Source organism: Ranitomeya imitator, chromosome 2 (genome assembly GCF_032444005.1).
Source record: "Ranitomeya imitator isolate aRanImi1 chromosome 2, aRanImi1.pri, whole genome shotgun sequence".
Taxonomy (NCBI): Eukaryota; Metazoa; Chordata; class Amphibia; order Anura; family Dendrobatidae; genus Ranitomeya; species Ranitomeya imitator.
In genome coordinates this window covers 24050302-24066511 of record NC_091283.1, presented here as the reverse complement: position 1 = coordinate 24066511, position 16210 = coordinate 24050302, and the positions used below count along the sequence as shown (strand labels likewise).

At 49.0% G+C, this 16210-nt stretch overlaps 1 long non-coding RNA gene across 1 annotated transcript; it reads left to right on the top strand.

The window, feature by feature from the left end:
• Positions 1–7914: 7914 nt before the first annotated feature.
• LOC138661469 (uncharacterized) lies at positions 7915–12298 on the top strand. The gene is made up of 2 exons (XR_011317933.1): positions 7915–8002; positions 11133–12298. It is a non-coding gene; the product is annotated as an uncharacterized lncRNA (long non-coding RNA).
• Positions 12299–16210: the final 3912 nt, after the last annotated feature.

The following is a 16210-nucleotide window of genomic DNA, read 5'->3' as shown; positions in this document are numbered from 1 at the left end:
ATGGATGCAACTTGTATTTAGACTTTTAAGATTCTGACCTCTGCTTAAGGTAGTTGAACATTTTTGACAGATGACTTTGCGCTGATCATTTGGATGTTGTTTAAAAAAATGCCAGACTGCATTCTTTCTACTATCGGATACCTTTTCAGGCATTGCAGACTGAGCTTCTTTAACCAGATGTCCACGCTGTCCTACAACTGGTTTTGGTTTTGCCACGCATTTTTGGCCAGATACGGGCCTGGCAGATGGAACCTGTTGCGATGTTGATGCCTTCTGCGGCTCCTCCTCCGCTTCAGAGCTACTGCCGCCTGCACCCTGTTCCCCCAATGGCTGCCAATCGGGGTCAACAACTGGGTCATCTATGACCTCCTCTTCTATCTCGTGTGCAACTTCGTCTGTGTCACCGTGTAAGCTGGTGGTATAGCGTTCGTGATGGGGCACCATAGTCTCATCAGGGTCTGATTCTGGATCAGTACACTGCGAGGGCAATGTTCTGGTCTGAGTCAAAGAAACAGCATAGTAATCTGGCTGTGGCTGTGCATCTGTGCACTCCATGTCCGATTCAACTTGTAATGGGCATGGCCTGTTAACTGTTTCACTTTCTAACCCAGGAACGGTATGTGTAAAGAGCTCCATAGAGTAACCCGTTGTGTCGCCTGACGCATCCTTCTCTGTTGTTCTTGGTGAAGAAGACAAGGAAGCGACTTGTCCCTGACCGTGAACATCCACTGACGACGCGCTGCTTTTACATTTAGCAGTTTCAGAAGAGGAGGCGAAAGAGCTATAGGCTGAGTCAGCAAGGAAAGCCAAAACTTGTTCTTGCTGCTTCGGCTTTAAAAGCGGTTTTCCTACTCCCAGAAAAGGGAGCGTTCGAGGCCTTGTGTAGCCAGACGACGAACCTGGCTCAACAACTCGAGACTTAGGTGCTATATTGCTTTTCCCATGACCACCTGATGCTCCACCACCACTACCATCATTACCAGCTGGCAATGACCTCCCACGGCCACGACCTCTTCCACCAGACTTCCTCATTGTTTGAAAAACGTAACCAAACTAACGGTATTTGTTACTGTAAAACCAGTTACAAGGTAAACTCAAACTTCTGTTGGATTTATATATCCCTTTATAGGTGGGTGAGACTGCAGGGAAAATCAGGCCCAATATATAACAGTACACAACTTCAGTGGCAGACAGATATGCCACTAACAGGACTGACGCTGATGCAGACACTAAGGCTTGGTTCCCATTGCGTTAATGGGAAAGCGCTAACGGACAGCGTTGCACGGCAATGGGAACGCGCAGCACTAGCGCGTGCCATGTTCGGCACGCGCTAGCGACGCGCCGGTGTTTCCTGGCGCGCCGCGGACGCTGCTCGCAGCGTCCGAGGCGCGCCCGCGGTCCGTTCCTCGCTCTCGCAGATCGGGGATCTGCGAGAGCGGGGATGTTACCGCGACCCCGGGACGCAGCCACATTAAAAACATTGCGTTAGCGCAACCCGCTAGCGCTAAACGGGTTGCACTAACGCAATGTGACCCTAGCCTAACAATTAAAATCTCCCCCTTTTTATTTTTTTCTGGGAGAATATTGAAGAAACGTGACCCACTCTTATACAGTATATGTTCTGTGGCACAAAATTAGAGACAGATGCCACACACAGCACTGGCAATGAGGCAGAATTGCCAATCTTAATCTCCCACTATTTTTTTTTCCAGGGAGAATTGAAAAGAAATCTGGCCCAGTATTACACACTAGGTTTAATGTGGCACACAATTTGAGACAGGTGGCACACACAGGAGTGGCACTGAAGCAGAAACGCCAATCTTAATCTCCCACTATTTTTTTTTCCAGGGAGAATTGAAAAGAAATCTGGCCCAGTATTACACACTAGGTTTAATGTGGCACAAAATTTGAGACAGGTGGCACACACAGGAGTGGCACTGAAGCAGAAATGCCAATCTTAATAGTAACATAGTAACATAGTTAGTAAGGCCGAAAAAAGACATTTGTCCATCCAGTTCAGCCTATATTCCATCATAATAAATCCCCAGATCTACGTCCTTCTACAGAACCTAATTGTATGATACAATATTGTTCTGCTCCAGGAAGACATCCAGGCCTCTCTTGAACCCCCCGACTGAGTTCGCCATCACCACCTCCTCAGGCAAGCAATTCCAGATTCTCACTGCCCTAACAGTAAAGAATCCTCTTCTATGTTGGTGGAAAAACCTTCTCTCCTCCAGACGCAAAGAATGCCCCCTTGTGCCCGTCACCTTCCTTGGTATAAACAGATCCTCAGCGAGATATTTGTATTGTCCCCTTATATACTTATACATGGTTATTAGATCGCCCCTCAGTCGTCTTTTTTCTAGACTAAATAATCCTAATTTCGCTAATCTATCTGGGTATTGTAGTTCTCCCATCCCCTTTATTAATTTTGTTGCCCTCCTTTGTACTCTCTCTAGTTCCATTATATCCTTCCTGAGTACCGGTGCCCAAAACTGGACACAGTACTCCATGTGCGGTCTAACTAGGGATTTGTACAGAGGCAGTATAATGCTCTCATCATGTGTATCCAGACCTCTTTTAATGCACCCCATGATCCTGTTTGCCTTGGCAGCTGCTGCCTGGCACTGGCTGCTCCAGGTAAGTTTATCATTAACTAGGATCCCCAAGTCCTTCTCCCTGTCAGATTTACCCAGTGGTTTCCCATTCAGTGTGTAATGGTGATATTGATTCCTTCTTCCCATGTGTATAACCTTACATTTATCATTGTTAAACCTCATCTGCCACCTTTCAGCCCAAGTTTCCAACTTATCCAGATCCATCTGTAGCAGAATACTATCTTCTCTTGTATTAACTGCTTTACATAGTTTTGTATCATCTGCAAATATCGATATTTTACTGTGTAAACCTTCTACCAGATCATTAATGAATATGTTGAAGAGAACAGGTCCCAATACTGACCCCTGCGGTACCCCACTGGTCACAGCGACCCAGTTAGAGACTATACCATTTATAACCACCCTCTGCTTTCTATCACTAAGCCAGTTACTAACCCATTTACACACATTTTCCCCCAGACCAAGCATTCTCATTTTGTGTACCAACCTCTTGTGCGGCACGGTATCAAACGCTTTGGAAAAATCGAGATATACCACGTCCAATGACTCACCGTGGTCCAGCCTATAGCTTACCTCTTCATAAAAACTGATTAGATTGGTTTGACAGGAGCGATTTCTCATAAACCCATGCTGATATGGAGTTAAACAGTTATTCTCATTGAGATAATCCAGAATAACATCCCTCAGAAACCCTTCAAATATTTTACCAACAATAGAGGTTAGACTTACTGGCCTATAATTTCCAGGTTCACTTTTAGAGCCCTTTTTGAATATTGGCACCACATTTGCTATGCGCCAGTCCTGCGGAACAGACCCTGTCGCTATAGAGTCCCTAAAAATAAGAAACAATGGTTTATCTATTACATTACTTAGTTCTCTTAGTACTCGTGGGTGTATGCCATCCGGACCCGGAGATTTATCTATTTTAATCTTATTTAGCCGGTTTCGCACCTCTTCTTGGGTTAGATTGGTGACCCTTAATATAGGGTTTTCATTGTTTCTTGGGATTTCACCTAGCATTTCATTTTCCACCGTGAATACCGTGGAGAAGAAGGTGTTTAATATGTTAGCTTTTTCCTCGTCATCTACAACCATTCTTTCCTCACTATTTTTTAAGGGGCCTACATTTTCAGTTTTTATTCTATTACTATTGATATAGTTGAAGAACAGTTTGGGATTAGTTTTACTCTCCTTAGCAATGTGCTTCTCTGTTTCCTTTTTGGCAGCTTTAATTAGTTTTTTAGATAAAGTATTTTTGTCCCTATAGTTTTTTAGAGCTTCAATGGTGCCATCCTGCTTTAGTAGTGCAAATGCTTTCTTTTTACTGTTAATTGCCTGTCTTACTTCTTTGTTTAGCCACATTGGGTTTTTCCTATTTCTAGTCCTTTTATTCCCACAAGGTATAAACCGCTTACAGTGCCTATTTAGGATGTTCTTAAACATTTCCCATTTATTATCTGTATTCTTATTTCTGAGGATATTGTCCCAGTCTACCAGATTAAGGGCATCTCTAAGCTGGTCAAACTTTGCCTTCCTAAAGTTCAGTCTTTTTGTGACTCCCTGACAAGTCCCCCTAGTGAAAGACAGGTGAAACTGTACAATATTGTGGTCGCTATTTCCTTGATGCCCGACCACCTGCAGATTTGTTATTCTGTCAGGTCTATTAGATAGTATTAGGTCTAAAAGTGCTGCTCCTCTGGTTGGATTCTGCACCAATTGTGAAAGATAATTTTTCTTGGTTATTAGCAGAAACCTGTTGCCTTTATGGGTTTCACAGGTTTCTGTTTCCCAGTTAATATCCGGGTAGTTAAAGTCCCCCATAACCAGGACCTCATTATGGGTTGCAGCTTCATCTATCTGCTTTAGAAGTAGACTTTCCATGGTTTCTGTTATATTTGGGGGTTTGTAACAGACCCCAATGAGAATTTTGTTACCATTTTTCCCTCCATGAATTTCGACCCATATGGACTCGACATCCTCATTCCCTTCGCTAATATCCTCCCTTAAAGTGGACTTTAGACAAGACTTTACATAGAGACAAACCCCTCCTCCTCTCCGATTTTTACGATCCTTTCTAAACAGACTGTAACCCTGTAAGTTAACTGCCCAGTCATAGCTTTCATCTAACCATGTCTCGGTTATTCCCACTATGTCAAAGTTACCTGTAGATATTTCTGCTTCTAGTTCTTCCATCTTGTTTGTCAGGCTTCTGGCGTTTGCGAGCATGCAGTTTAGAGGATTTTGTTTTGTTCCAATCTCCTTGCTGTGGATTGTTTTAGAAATGTTCTTACCTCCCTTCTGAGTATGTTTTCCTGGGTCTTCTTTGTTCGAGTCTAATGTTTTTCTTCCCGTCCCCTCTTCTTCTAGTTTAACGCCCTCCTGATGAGTGTAGCGAGTCTTCTGGCGAATGTGTGTTTCCCAGGTTTGTTGAGGTGTAGTCCGTCTCTGGCGAGGAGTCCATCGTACAAGTAATTTACACCGTGGTCCAGGAATCCGAATCCTTGTTGTCTGCACCATTGTCTTAGCCAGTTGTTTGCATCAAGGATCCTGTTCCATCTCCTGGTGCCATGCCCGTCTACTGGAAGGATAGAAGAAAAAACTACCTGTGCATCCAGTTCCTTTACTTTCTTCCCCAACTCTTCAAAGTCTTTGCAGATTGTCGGTAGGTCGTTCCTTGCCGTGTCATTGGTGCCAACATGTATCAGAAGAAATGGGTGGACGTCCTTGGAGCTGAAGAGCTTTGGTATCCTATCGGTCACATCCTTGATCATCGCACCTGGAAGGCAGCATACTTCTCTTGCAGTTATGTCCGGTCTGCAGATGGCTGCTTCTGTGCCTCTCAGTAGTGAGTCTCCCACCACCACCACTCTTCGTTGCTTCTTGGCTGTACTTTTTGCTGTCACTTGTTGCTGTGTGCCCTTTTCTTTTTTGCTTGCTGGTATTGCTTCATCCTTAGGTGTGCCATCTTCATCCTCTACAAAGATTTGATATCGGTTCTTCAGTTGTGTGGTTGGTGATTTCTCCATGGTCGTCTTGCTTCTTTTGGTCACATGCTTCCACTCATCTGCTTTTGGAGGTTCTCTGACACTTTTTTCACCTTCTGTGACCAGTAGAGATGCTTCTGTTCTGTCTAGAAAGTCTTCATTCTCTTTGATGAGTTTCAAAGTTGCTATTCTTTCTTCCAGACCCCGCACCTTTTCTTCTAAAAGGGCCACTAGTCTACACTTCTGACAGGTGAAATTTGCCTCCCACTACTTTTTTTTCAGGGAGAATAGAAAAGAAATCTGGCCCGGTATTACACACTAGGTTTAATGTGGCACAAAATTTGAGACAGGTGGCACACACAGGAGTGGCACTTAAGCAGAAATGCCAATCTTAATCTCCCACTATTTTTTTTTCCAGGGAGAATTTAAAAGAAATCTGGCCCAGTATTACACACTAGGTTTAATGTGGCACAAAATTTGAGACAGGTGGCACACACAGGAGTGGCACTGAAGCCGAAATGCCAATCTTAATCTCCCACTATTTTTTTTTTCATGGAGAATTTAAAAGAAATCTGGCCCAGTATTACACACTAGGTTTAATGTGGCACACAATTTGAGACAGGTGGCACACACAGGAGTGGCACTGAAGCAGAAATGCCAATCTTAATCTCCCACTATTTTTATTTTTTTCAGGGAGAATTGAAAAGACATCTGGCCCAGTATTACACACTAGGTTTAATGTGGCACAAAATTTGAGACAGGTGGCACACACAGGACTGCCACTGATACAGATTTGCCAATTTTAATCTGCACCTTTTTTTTTCTTCCTCAGGGAGACTAGTGAATAAATCTGGGCCACTGTATTAGAGTATATTTTCTGTGGCAGAAAGTGGCTTGAAGAGATATAACGAAACAAAAAAAGGGACTGTCCTACAATTACTATCCCCCTGCAGTAATCTCAGCCAGGTATGGCAGGCAGCAATAACAAGGAGTGGACTGCTGCACAAAAAAAGTCAAAAGTGTGGACAAACAAACAAGATAGCTGTGCAGAAAGGAAGGAGCAACAGGATTTGTGCTTTGAAAAAAGCAGTTGGTTTGCACAGCGGCGTACACACAGCAATGCAGCTATCAGGGAGCCTTCTAGGGCAGCCCAATGAGCTACAGCGCTGAGGAAAAAAAATGTAGCCTCCACTGTCCCTGCAAACAAAGGTGGTGTTGGACAGTAGAAATCGCTACAGCACAAGCGGTTTGGGGGTTAATGGACCCTGCCTAACGCTATCCCTGCTTCTGACGAAGCGGCAGCAACCTCTCCCTAGGCTCAGATCAGCAGCAGTAACATGGCGGTCGACGGGAACGCCTCTTTATAGCCCCTGTGACGCCGCAGAAAGCAAGCCAATCACTGCAATGCCCTTCTCTAAGATGGTGGGGACTGAGACCTATGTCATCACGCTGCCCACACTCTGCGTCCACCTTCATTGGCTGAGAAATGGCGCTTTTCGCGTCATTGAAACACGACTTTGGCGCGAAAGTCGCGTACCGCATGGCCGACCCCACACAGGGATCGGGTCGGGTTTCATGAAACCCGACTTTGCCAAAAGTCGGCGACTTCTGAAAATGACCGACCCGTTTCGCTCAACCCTACTCTCAGCGATTCTAGAGGTACAATTAGATCTAGTGGGGCCATTTCTAACAGTCAGACAGTTGATGGTTATTACTGAAGAACATTCTTCTTCAGAGGAAGACTGTAATTAATATGTCAGTCTTTAGGGCAATCTGGTATGAGAACCATGAAACAACTGAGGCGGCAACACTCCACCAAAGTCAGAAGCTGGACTGTGTGAGCATGGTGAATAGAAGGCCAGAGGCTGTCATTGAGTTTATTGTGGATGTGGTGCCACCTTGTGGTTGTTGGCTGCATGCACTTGTACAATCTTTTTCCGCACCTTCAGCTGCCGGTGACAGGGGTCTGTGATGGCAGATGAAATATGCAAATCGCCACTTCAGAGAGGAAGAGGACTTAAACTCCAATGCCACCTATTGGAAACAGTGATCCTAGAAGTCAATTTTGACCCTTAATGAGCCTTGTCCCATGGCTTAGGCATTCCTCCCAACCGTCCCGGATCCAGCGGGACTGTCCTGATTTTGACAGTCAGCCCCGCGATCCCGGGCGGGACATTAATTGTCCCGCACTGGTTGGGAGGTATGTGAATCACCCGGTCGGTCAGCTGAGAGCTCCCTGCACCCGGCCAGCACGGTAAATGCTAGAGTGTATGGGCTCCTTCCAGGTGTGACGTCATTTCCGGGGCGTGTCCTATCGGGAGGGGGCGTGTTTTCAGTCACATCATGAAGGCGGCAAAGCAGCATGATTCTAGCTTGTGGACGCCATGCCACATGGAGGTTAGTGGTGTCAGGGTGACAAAATGCTACTTGCGCTCTGGGGGGAGGCTCTGTGGTGGGCGACCTGCTTGTCTGTGTGGGGGGCACCACTGTTGCTGTGGGGGACCCCCGTGGTGGGCTTTGTGGGGGGGGCACCGCTGCTGCCGGCCGGCTATTGTGGGGGGGGGGCCACCTCTGCTGCTGTGGGGGACACCTGTGGTGGGCTTTGTGGGGGGGGCACCGCTGCTGCTGTGGGGGACCCCTGTGGTGGGCTTTGTGGGGGGGCACCGCTGCTGCTGTGGGGGACCCCCGTGGTGGGCTTTGTGGGGGGGCACCGCTGCTTCTGTGGGGGACCCCTGTGGTGGGCTCTGTGGCGGGGGGGCACCGCTGCTGCCGGCTGTTGTGGGGGACCCCCGTGGTGGGCTTTGGGGGGGGCACCGCTGCTGCTGTGGGGGACCCCTGTGGTGGGCTTTGTGGGGGGGTCACCGCTCTTGTTGTGGGGGACCCCTGTGGTGGGCTTTTTGGGGGGGGGCACCGCTGCTGCTGGCTGTTGTGGGGGACCCCCGTGGTGGGCTTTGGGGGGGCACCGCTGCTGCTGTGGGGGACCCCTGTGGTGGGCTTTGTGGGGGGGTCACCGCTCTTGTTGTGGGGGACCCCTGTGGTGGGCTTTTTGGGGGGGGCACCGCTGCTGCTGGCTGTTGTGGGGGACCCCCGTGGTGGGATTTTTGGGGGGGGCACCGCTGCTGCTGGCTGTTGTGGGGGACCCCCGTGGTGGGTTTTTTGGGGGGCACCGCTGCTGCTGGCTGTTGTGGGAGACCCCCATGGTGAGCTTTTTGGGGGGGCACCGCTGCTGCTGGCTGTTGTGGGGAACCCCCGTGGTGGGCTTTTGGGGGGGCGCTGCTGCTGGATGTTGTGGGGGACCCCTGTGGTGGGCTTTTTGGGGGAGACCGCTGTTGTGGGGGACCCCTGTGGTGGGCTTTTGGGGGGACACCGCTGCTGCTGGCTGTTGTGGGGGACCGCTGTGGTGGGCTTTTTGGGTGGGCACCGCTGCTGCTGGCTGTTGTGGGGGACCCCCGTGGTGGGCTGTGGGGGACCCCCGTGGTGGGCTGTGGGGGACCCCCGTGGTGGGCTGTGTGGGGGACCCCCGTGGTGGGCTGTGTGGGGGACCCCCGTGGTGGGCTGTGGGGGACCCCCATGGTGGGCTTTTGGGGGGCACCGCTGCTGCTGTAAGGAACCCCTGTGGTGGGCTTTTTGGGGGGTGGCACCGCTGCTGTTGTGGGGGACCCCCGTGGTGGGCTTTTTGGGGGGGACCTGCTGCTGGCTATTGTGGGGGGACCCCTGTGGTGGGATGTTGTGGGGGGACCCCTGTGGTGAGATTTGGGGGGGGGCACCTACTGCTGCTGGCTGTTGTGGGGGGCACCTGCTGCTGCTGGCTATTGTGGTTGGACCCCTGTGGTGGGATTTTGGGGGGCACCTGCTGCTGCTGACTATTGTGGGGGACCCCTGTGGTTGGATTTTGGGGGGCACCTGCTGGCTGTTGGGGGGGACCCCTGTGGTGGGGTTTGGAGGTGACCTGCTGCTTACGGGGTGGACCCCTTTTAGTGGGGGAGACCTGTGGTGGTGGGGTTTGAGGGTGACATGCTTGTGGTTCGGTTTGGGGGGGGTGTGACCTGTCTATTGGGGGGGACCCCTGTTGTGGGATTTGAGGGCTATCTGCTTGTGGGATGTGGGGGGAGACCTGCTGCAGGCTATTGCGGGACCCCTGTGGTGGGACGTGGGGAGGCGACCTGCCTGTGGTGGGACGTGGGGAGGCGACCTGCCTGTGGTGGGACGTGGGGAGGCGACCTGCCTGTGGTGGGACGTGGGGAGGCGACCTGCCTGTGGTGGGACGTGGGGAGGCGACCTGCCTGTGGTGGGACGTGGGGAGGCGACCTGCCTGTGGTGGGACGTGGGGAGGCGACCTGCCTGTGGTGGGACGTGGGGAGGCGACCTGCCTGTGGTGGGACGTGGGGAGGCGACCTGCCTGTGGTGGGACGTGGGGAGGCGACCTGCCTGTGGTGGGACGTGGGGAGGCGACCTGCCTGTGGTGGGACGTGGGGAGGCGACCTGCCTGTGGTGGGACGTGGGGAGGCGACCTGCCTGTGGTGGGACGTGGGGAGGCGACCTGCCTGTGGTGGGACGTGGGGAGGCGACCTGCCTGTGGTGGGACGTGGGGAGGCGACCTGCCTGTGGTGGGACGTGGGGAGGCGACCTGCCTGTGGGGTGGTGGGACGTGGGGAGGCGACCTGCCTGTGGGGTGGTGGGACGTGGGGAGGCGACCTGCCTGTGGGGTGGTGGGACGTGGGGAGGCGATCTGCCTGTGGGGTGGTGGGACGTGGGGAGGCGATCTACCGCTTACGGAGGGATCCCCTTTATTGGGGGGCGACCTGCTTATGGGTTGGGTTTGGGGGGCTGATGAGGGCTTAGGCTGGGTGGAGTGGACGTCCGATAAGAGTTTAGGCTGGGTCGGGGGTGGACGTCCGATGGGGGGTTTGTGCTGGATGGGGTGTCCGCGTCTGATGGGGGTGTGTGCTGGATGGGGGGGTCCACGTCCTGTGGGGGTTTGGCCCTCCGGTGGGGGTTTATTATTGGGTGGGCGTGGTGTACGATGGGAGTAATGCTTGGAGGAGGGGTGGACGTCCGATGGGGGTTTATGCTGGGGGGTTAAGCTGGGGTGGCATCCGATTGGGGGGGGGTGTCTGATGGGATTTATGGTTGGGGGCGTCATATGGGGATTTATGCTTGTGGGAGGGAATGTCTGGTGGGCTGTGGGTTTATCCTGTGGGGTACGCTGGTTAATGTGAGGTGGAGGTTTCTGACTGGGGGAGCGAGGTTATACTGTGTGGCCTTCTGGTTGATGTGGGGAAGCTAATGCTTCATTGGGGTACACAAAAAAAAAATGGGTGTATGCTGCTTATGCTATGCAAAAAAATTTTTTAAGGTATTTCCTGTAGAGGAGGGTACACCACCAACTAGCACGAAGCTAATCCGTTTTAACTTAATGTCAGTAGGAGGAAGACCTGGGTCTGGACCGCCCAGCCCAGTTTAGGCCTTAGGTTTTGGGAGGTTTTTTTTATTAACGATTTTTCTTTTTCATTTTTTTTTTTCCCAGATATGGCTTTTGAGGGCGACAGTGGAATTGTCACTCTAATCTCCCACCTAGAATTGTCACTACCATATCATCTGTGCTCTACGAGGCAAGGCCCTAACACATCAAGAGTGTTTGGGGTTCCCCGGAGGACCGTTCATGCCACGAATCGCCCTACCCTCTCGCCTCTCTGCGTCCAGGTTATTCCATGCCCATCTTCATCATCGCTCTGCGAAAAAGGATTTGTGATCTTAAGGACTGGTATATCCTATGAGGCAGTAAGGGGGCTACTTTAAAAAAAAAACAAAAAAAAAAAAAACACAGAACAAATATGTCCTAGTTTTCCCCTGAGCAATGTGGACGTCTCCTGAGGAAACCTTCCTATTCATGCAGCCTCCACGTTTTCCAGAGGCTCCTGTGACCTTGCTCTTAAAATATCCAGGCTTTGGTCTAGGCCTTCTCTGGTGGCCGGTCCACACCGCCAGCGCCCTGAACAATCATGCACGCCAACTTTCTAGTGCGTCCTACTCTGCGCCTATCAGTTTAAGAGTACTTCGCTTCTGCAACAGAGGACTAAAGTCTGCCTCCCAAGAGATCTGTTCAAATTTGGTTGTTTTGGAAATGTTCTGTCCAAAAAAAAAAAGACGGGACAACTCTCTGACCCACCAGGAAAAGACGAGACCTTCCTTTAGGCCAGCTCCCTCCTGGCATCCATGAACCCACTAGCACTGGTCTGCTAGGCCTGGATCTAGCAGACTCTCTTCGACATGATGGGGCATTCCCACCTTGGATGTTTCTCAGGATCGGCTGCCGTGTCCTTCACAATTCAAGGCCGGTATTATGATCTCTGGTCCGGGACACCGAAACCTCAGACACCGGAGGCAGGCCTGAGGGGGGGGGGCTTCAGAGCCGCATACCCTACCGACAGTCCTGCCCGCATGCACCAACAGCATATTACATTTTTACAATACTTTAGAAATGCATAAAATGAAACAAGCAAAGGCATAAAGTTTTTCTATGCAAAAAAGGCAGTTTTATAAAATTAAAAATATTTCTATATCTAATGTTAAAATGATATTTATCCAGTATTTCTATAAGTAAAAGTCTGAGATTTCTGTGAGAAATGGTAATTGTTTACCTCTTAAACCAGTTCTGAATGTAAATAAAACATTGTTCTGATTATTTCTCCACATTGTATTTGTCTTTCATTTCATGCGTAGGGCAGGACAAGCCCATGTTGTATCTGTGTAAAGCTAGGTTCACATTGCGTTAATGGGTTAACGCTAACGGACTGCGTTGCACGGCAAAAATGTCGAAATTAACGCCGTGCAACGGGTCCGTTAGCGCACCCATTGACAGCAATTTTACTTTTAGCTGAAGCGCATCACTAGCGCATGCCATTTTCGGCACGCGCTAGCGATGTGCCGTTCTTTTGTGACGGACCTCGGACGCTGCTTGCAGCGTCCGAGGTGTGTCCGAGGCCCGTTCCTTGCTACCGCAGATCGGGGATCTGCGCTAGCGGGGAGGGTGAACGCCGACCCTCTAGAAACATTCCGTTAGCGCAATCCGCTAGCGCTATGCGCTTAACGGATTGCACTAACGCAATGTGAACCTAGCGTAAGACATAAGGTGCTATAATAACAGCCTTGGGCTGGTTTCACACCAGCATTCGGCAGGGCTGCGGATGGCAGCCTTCTTCCTCCGTTAAGCCCCGCCCAATACCGCACCTCTTCCTTCAGTTCCGCCTACGTCTGCATGCGTCCTGCATACCCTATCTTTAACATTGGGTACGCAGGCCAAGCGGATGCCGCTGCATGCGTTGTTTTAACGCTGCGCCGACCGCAACAAAATGCAACATGTTGCGTTCGACGCAGTTCAGCGCATCGTCAAAACGACACGTGCCTGTGTACCCAATGTTAAAGATAGGGGATGCATGTAGGCGGAGCTGAAAGAAGAGGTGTAGCAGTGGGTGGGGCTTAACGGAGGAAGAAGGCTGCCGAACGCTGGTGTGAAACAAGTCTTAGGTAAACCACTTTTGAAACAATGTTCACTTGTACAAGCATTTAACCCCTCAGTGACGGGGCCAATTTTTTTAAAATCTGACCAGTGTAACTTTATGTAGTAACTAGATGGCAGCCCGATTCTAAAGAATCGGGAGTCTAGAATCCATATATACTTTATTTATTCAAATGTAAGAATAATACAATTAATAAATAATAGTAAGAAAGAACAAAAAATGGCTGCACTTACCAGCTCTTGACAATTCTTGTAATTTAAGAAATTGCTGGGCAATAATGGACAATGTCGTTATGTGGCAAATAATAGAGCAATATACCCAATGTGGCAAAGAAGAGGTTAATAAACGGCAGTCTCTCAGTATAACAGTCAGTGAATAATAGGCAGTATATGGAGAAAACACCAAACAAAAGTTCAAAATTGGTGTGAAAATGTCACTGAACCACTTCACAACTAAATATATATAGTTTTGGTAAATGGTATTATCATTTTTTTGACGAAATTCGGCAGGAGCTTGAAGAGCAACGTCACTGGGCCGCCTCCACGCAGTAGAAACTTGCTGTGAGGTAAAAATTCAAAAATCACACCAAAATGGTGGGCGGAGTGTGTCACAGTACGGCACGTTTCTGATTGGTTGCCGCCTGCTGCGAGCGACCAATCAGACACTGGATACTGTTGACGTCACTTAGCTCCGGACAGGAAGTTGGCACAAATTGCAGGAAGTAGTATTCTAGGCAATTATATATTAGATAACTCTGGAATGCTTCAACATATTCCATTGATTTTGAGGTTGTTTTTTTTCCTGACATATTAGACTTTGATAATGGTAAACTTGGGCTAATGATAAACGTGGGTTAATATGTTTTGCTTTATTTTGTAAAAATATCAAATTTTAAAAAATAGAAATTTTCAAATTTTGAATGATTTTCCCTTTAAGGCCGGAGTCACACTAGAGAGGAATACGGACGAGTGCTATGCGAGAAAAAAAAAATTGCATACCACTCGGACCAATGTTAATCTGTTGGGCAGCTCCCATCACTTTTTTTTTTTTTTTTTTTTCACGGCTGTATTATATGTGCAAGTGAAATTGCACTATGCTGCGATTTGCACCGTATATCAGCCGAGAATCCCCAATGAAAGTCTTTTTATGCAAGAAAAACTCACACCACACGGACCATCAGTGTGACTTGCAAGAAATACGCAATGGTGTCCTTTTAAAGGCTTGCAATTCAGGTGCAGTGTACAGTAAAATCACACTGACAGCTTACAATATTTACAAATAGTTAATTTGTTGGCTTCTGTCAAATCATTGCAGGATAGGAGACATGGTTTACATACAGTAAACCATTGCAGAACTGTTAGATTTATATAGGTCAGTGACTAATACGGTTAGTAGTATGTGTGTGTAAAATTTGGGACCTGTATGTATTGAATAAAAATGTTTTCACTGAAAAAACTGGCGTGGGCTCCCACACAATTTTCTGTGCCACAGAGAAAGTCAGTGACTGAGGACATATTATAGCCTAGAGAGGGACCATGGTTATTGCCACCCCAGAAAAGGTGCATCTGTAAGATGCGCCAATTCTGGCACTCAGCCTCTGTTCTCACTGCCCTGTAGCGGTGGCATATGGGGTAATAAGGGGTTAATGTCACCTTTGTATTGTAAGGTGACAGTAGGCCAGCTTACTAATGGAGAGGTGCCTGATAGATGCCTCTCCATTACTAACCTGTGGGCTTGATGTTACTTGACAATAAAATGGTGACATCAACCCCACAAATCTGAGCCCCTCTGCTACAGGGCAAGTGGGAAGAGCGAGGCTAAGTACCAGAATTGGCAGATCTACAGGTCCTTCTCATACCATAATGTAATGATTACAATTAAACTTTCATATATTATAGATTCATTATCCACCAACTGAAATTTGTCACGTCTTTTATTGTTTTAATACTGATGATTTTGGCATACAACTCCTGATAACCCAAAAAACCTGTCTCAATAAATTAGCATATCAAGAAAAGGTTCTCTAAACGACCTAGTACCCTAATCTTCTGAATCAACTAATTAACTCTAAACACATGCAAAAGATACCTGAGGCTTTTATAAACTCCCTGCCTGGTTCATTACTCAAAACCCCCATCATGGGTAAAGGTACTGTCACACTAGACGATATCGCTAGCGATCCGTGACGTTGCAGCGTCCTCGCTAGCGATATCGTCCAGTGTGACAGGCAGCAGCGATCAGGCCCCTGCTGGGAGATCGCTGGTCGGGGAAGAAAGTCCAGAACTTTATTTCGTCGCTGGACTCCCCGTAGACATCGCTGAATCGGCGTGTGTGACACCGATTCAGCGATGTCTTTGCTGGTAACCAGGGTAAACATCGGGTAACTAAGCGCAGGGCCGCGCTTAGTAACCCGATGTTTACCCTGGTTACCATCCTAAAAGTAAAAAAACAAACACTACATACTTACCTACAGCCGTCTGTCCTCCAGCGCTGTGCTCTGCTCTCCTCCTGCTCTGGCTGTGAGCGTCGGTCAGCCGGAAAGCAGAGCGGTGACGTCACCGCTCTGCTTTCTGGCTGCCCGGCGCTCACAGCCAGACCAGAGAAGCAGAGCGCCGAGGACAGACAGCGGTAGGTAAGTATGTAGTGTTTGTTTTTTTTTACTTTTTAGGATGGTAACCAGGGTAAACATCGGGTTACTAAGCGCGGCCCTGCGCTTAGTTACCCGATGTTTACCCTGGTTACCGGGGACCTCGGGATCGTTGGTCGCTGGAGAGCGGTCTGTTTGACAGCTCTCCAGCGACCAAACAGCGACGCTGCAGCGATCCGGATCGTTGTCGGTATCGCTGCAGCGTCGCTATGTGTGACGGTACCTTAAGACTAGCGACCTGACAGATGTCAAGAAGGCCATCATTGACACCCTCAAGCAAGAGGGTAAGACCCAGAAAGAAATTTCTCAACAAATAGGCTGTTCCCAGAGTGCTGTATCAAGGCACCTCAATGGTAAGTCTGTTGGAAGGAAACAATGTGGCAGAAAACGCTGTACAACGAGAAGAGGAGACCGGACCCTGAGGAAGATTGTGGAGAA